Genomic DNA, 5022 nt, shown 5'->3' on the forward strand with positions numbered 1-5022 from the left:
CCCAGGAACGCACTCCTCAGGCCGTGGCTCTACCGGGGTTTTGTCGGCGGCAGACTGTGAAGATGAAACTTTCTCTTTCTGAGGAACGGTTGTGATGTTTTCACCATTTTTGAATTTAAAGGTCGAGAATAGAAGAAAGTGACAAAGATTTTGTAATTTTGAAGAAAGGCTTTTGCAAAGAGGAATCACAGATTTGTGAATAAACTCAGAGAATACGAAAAAGAACTTGGAAAATTTGGAAGATTGAAGATGTAAAAGTGGTAAATGGTAAAAGGAATGGCTATTTATAGATTAAAGTAATGGCGGTTTAGTGTCAGCGGTGGCCGACCACCATCTGACATGCATTAAATGCCTTGAAAAACTAAATCGACGGGACAACTATCACGTGCGCCATGATCGAGCCCAATGTGAACGTCAACTTATAATCCAATCGAGCCATTGAGAAATCATATCGTTTCTCACCACATCCTTCCCGAGAAATGAGGGGACTATCTGTATACGGTCTAAATAGATTTCGGCCTTCGTACGATTGATCGGGGTCGAAACATAATGGATCAAAGAAAGACTTCGTAATATTGAGATGGTTCCGAAGGTGGTACAAACAAGCTTCAGATTTCGGGTATAGATCAAATACCGAGTTCGAAGTCATTATCGAGCTCAGGTCCGAATCGAACTATGATGAGATGATTTCGAGCTTAAGGGTCAGAGGTCAACCGGGATCGAGTCTGAATCATCACCTGATCCCGAGTCCATATTGTGTTCTAGAAGCAATACCGACTAGCACCGAGGCCGATCGAGCTCGAGCTCACAGACAAGAGCCGTTGCAAACACACTAAGGGAGAGAATCTCGGCGGAAATTAGAGAAAAGTTGATTTATCATGAGTTCTCCACTATGTATTTTTAATTATATCTAAAGTAGGATCCTCCACTATAAAGAGGATGGCTATATTTCTGTTGAGGGCATTTTTTTGGCTTACATTGTAATTCAAGAACCACATTCTCCTATATTCAAGGATTATTTTTTTAAGCTTCATTAATTGATTCATTGTGCTTAGTCCTAAAAATTATCTTCTTTCCAACCTTGTTTATTTTACGTTCTTTGCAATCCATATTTAATATTTCTATTTATCACTACGATTTGTATCAAACTATACCACGTACCCTTAGAACTGCTTACAAATTTAACTCTATTCATTTTTCGGGTAAACAAATAGTTTCATTAGTATAGTGAAATTGTGAATTTTTTTTGGAGAGATTTGAGAGAGGGTGGTGTTGGGGGGAAGAAGAAGAAAGTGGAAGAGAGAGAAGGTGGAGGGTTTGGGGGGATATGGGGAACGGTGAATGAGAATGGAGAGAAGGAGTATTATTTTTTAATTTTTCATTAATTGCGGGTCCCCCAAGTGTCATTTGGCAAGCAACCACTATCTTCACTCAAGTATTATATGACATATCTCGCTCAAAATAAAACTTCTTCTCACAACTCTGTATTATATTTGAGTGTAATAATAATAAATTATTTTTGAATGAACACTTGACATAATTAGTAAAGTTATTTTTATATAACCAAGAGGTCATGTTGCAAGCAGTTAAAACAGTCCCCCCCCCTCCCCCCGCAAGTGAACTTAGTATGCTGGCTGCCCTTCTAGTGTAATAATAATAAAATAATAACTCATCACTATTACACTCACTCTCAAAAACTCATCTTTTCTCCTTACGCAATGCCTCACCGAGAATAACCCCTCTTTTCTGTCCCTATCTATCTTTCATCTCCATCTTACCTCTCTTTCTCCCCCCCCCCCTCCCCACCCCATGTAGCATTGTGTGTTTTCCTAAATCTGGATCCGTTCTTACCTTGTAAACTTTGCATTTTTATCAAAGGTAATTTGTTCATTCTTTGCCTTTATTTTACAGTGTTTTATCTTCTATTTTGTTTCCAGTAGATTTGTTGTATTTGAGTTTTTTAGAAATTCTATTTTCATGGTTCATTTAGTCGGATTTTGTGCAAATTGGTACACTGCTTTTGCAATGGAGTTTATGGATTTCTTCATTGGGTATTAGATGGTTAAATAGATTTCTTTATTGGGTATCAGATGGTTCTTTAAATTGGAGAATTTGGAATTGGATCTTTGGCATCTTGTGAACAGATTCTAGATATTCCCTTTTATCCTTGTACTATGAGTTAAAAATAGATATAATTATCATTTATCTTCTTTTATCTGTCTGATCCTCCTTTTAAACGCTAAATCTTTCCTTCTATCACTGAGTGTGCAAATTTTTCTTGAACTACATATCCATAGAGACTAGGTAAAGCTCTTTTTCTCTGTGGTTATGATTCACGTATTTCTTGATTTTATTCTATTCTTGGCTCAACATGGAGTAGTTGTTTTTAATTAATTAGTGTATTTTTCTCTCTTTCGTCAAGTTTCTTACATTTAATTTCTTATATTGGTTGTCCTAAATGGAATGGCTTCTTTCAAGACTTTTCTGGTTCCAATTGAATAGCTTTCTGACCAGTAACATTTGGCGTGATGATACCTATAAGTTATTCAAGTGGCTCAGTTTCTTTGAGGAGCTTAATGAGCTACAACTTTTATGTTATTTAGTTTTAGGTCAGGATAGTAGTCACGAAGAGGCATTTTGTTGGGCAGAAGTGTGAGCAGAGTAAGCATGTCAAGTGACAGTTGCACCCACTGGTGTCATAGTTGTGGGCAATCCGTGAATCTCGTAAATGCTGTTTGCCACAATTGCCTTGGTAGTTTTGTTCAAGAGCTCAATGACATAATGAGTAGTAGTGCAGATTATAAGAACCAGAGGCCGAGATTTATGGAATCTGTCTCAAACTTTTTAAGACGGCAAATCTCTGCTAGAAGTAATATTTCTGAGAGAGGGAGATCTGATGGGGTGCCGAACAAAGAAATTTGTGGAATCCCTTGCTGATTTTCAGTGGTGATACGCCTGTTCAGATGCCTGGGGATGGTGGAGTTTCTTAATGAGGCTCTTGGCTTCCGAAGAGAAAATGGTGGTGATTATTTTGTTGGTCCTGGAGTGGAAGAATTCTTTGAAGAAATTGTCAATAGCAATCAGAGTGGTGCTCCTCCTGCCTCAAGATCTTCAATTGATGCCCTGCCTACAGTCAAGATATTGAAAAATGATATTAGATCGGATTCCCACTGCCCTGTTTGCAAAGAGAAATTTGCACTAGGGACACAGGCAATAAAATTGCCTTGCAAGCATTTATATCACTCAGATTGTATAGTTCCATGGCTAAAACAGCAGAGTTCATGTCCTGTTTGTAGACAGGAGCTGATACCTCAACGATCTGGCAATGACCATTGTTCTCCAAGCTCCAGGAGTCAAACTAGAAGCAGCAGTAGGCGATACAGTGGTAGGGAGGACAGTTCTCAGAATTTAGAAAGGCGGAGGCCATGGTCGTTCCTCTGGCGTTTTGGCTCATCTCATTCTAGTTCCCCTAGTACTCCAGCTGCTGAAACTAACTCACAGACCAGCCATCAATACACTCATTACTCTCACTACTATAACTGTCCATTTGAATCACAAGGTTTCTCTAAAAGTAACCTGTTTTCTTTTTTCACATTCTTTATGATCGTAATGTTTTACCTCTGGTTGAACTTAGACTATTTCTCATTTTAGAAAAAAACGCCTTATGTATTTACATGCTTGTAATGTACATTTGAAGTTTTTCATGTGTTTCTGTTGACTCCCTCTTGGAAAAAGCTACTTTCATCATTCCTGGCTTAGCTTATCTTCTACTTTCCATTTACATTGTTAGTATACCTTTCTCATATCTGTTAGTGGATTCTATGCTTTTTTTTGGGAGTATAAAATAATAAAACATTGTTATTAGGACGGTCCAAGCTTGCTTGCTCGAATTGATGCTGCATTCGATATCTGTCGTAGTTTATATAACTAGACTAGAAGAATGCGAATCCAACCTTTTCTTTAGCATGCATAAGCCTTACCTTACCCACTCCTTGCCTGATTTTATTCATAAATGAGCATTTTACAAGGATCAAGAACTTCAGCAAACATATTTTCTATATCTGGGGTGGCATGACCGGAAGTAGCTAGAAATTGAGTCTTTGACATTATTCTTAGTTTATTTTGCAGTACGAATTTTCTCTCGAGACTTTCTCACTCCTTATCCTCTATGGCCGGAAAAAATAAAGGTATTTGGAGGACAGTTGAATTCTTGTTTTTTTTTAAAAATACTGACCACCTCATTCAAAAAATAAAAAGAAAAGAAAGGAAATTCTTGAAACAAATAAAAGAAAAAGAGATAGAATAAAAAGACCTAAAAAACTATGCAGTATGATTTTATGCATGCACATGTCTGCATGTGAGTATCGCTGTGCTTTATAATACCTAATTTGATCTGTTTTACATTATTAAAGCACGAGCAACAAGAAACAAGCTGACAACGGGTTCTATGATCATGCTCTTTTTGGTACAGGATAATGAATTAATTTAATCAAGATTCGTTCTAGCTTCAAAACACTATAATGTTCAAACATGTGTATGCGCTACTTGTTCATTTGTCGTCTAACATGCAGGATGGATTAAGTGGAATAAAATTAATTGGGTGATAGAGTTGTGAAAATATTTGTTTCTTTGCTCGTTTTTTATTATAAGCTTGTGATATATTTTTTTGATGCAGCAAGTAAAGAATTCCCAACATATCATATTCTCAGTTCTTGAAAATTTAATGGCAAAAGGTACCTTTTTATTCAAATATTGTACTCGGCATTCTTATTTCTTCTATAATAACCCAATCGATTATTTTGAGTTTTAAAACCTCGTTCCCTAATTTGAAATGTCTCGTAGATTCGTATTGTGATCCCAGACTTGCGGGCATTGGTGCTTCGGGCCTGGAATCGCTCTGGAGCGTTTTGGTACACCTGCATGCTAACTAAAACCTTAAAGTTTATTAAGTCGATTTTGGTCTTTGATTTGAGTTAATGCGCTTTGTTACATGATTTGACCTTGGATACTGTATGGGTCAAA

General features: G+C 37.1%; 1 pseudogene; it reads left to right on the forward strand.

Annotated features, from left to right (window-relative positions):
• Positions 1-1691: 1691 nt before the first annotated feature.
• LOC107784605 (putative E3 ubiquitin-protein ligase RHC1A) lies at positions 1692-3734 on the forward strand (annotated as a pseudogene).
• The last annotated feature ends 1288 nt before the right edge of the window (positions 3735-5022 follow it).

This window comes from Nicotiana tabacum, chromosome 19 (assembly GCF_000715075.1).
Source record: "Nicotiana tabacum cultivar K326 chromosome 19, ASM71507v2, whole genome shotgun sequence".
In the NCBI taxonomy this organism is placed as follows: domain Eukaryota; kingdom Viridiplantae; phylum Streptophyta; class Magnoliopsida; order Solanales; family Solanaceae; genus Nicotiana; species Nicotiana tabacum.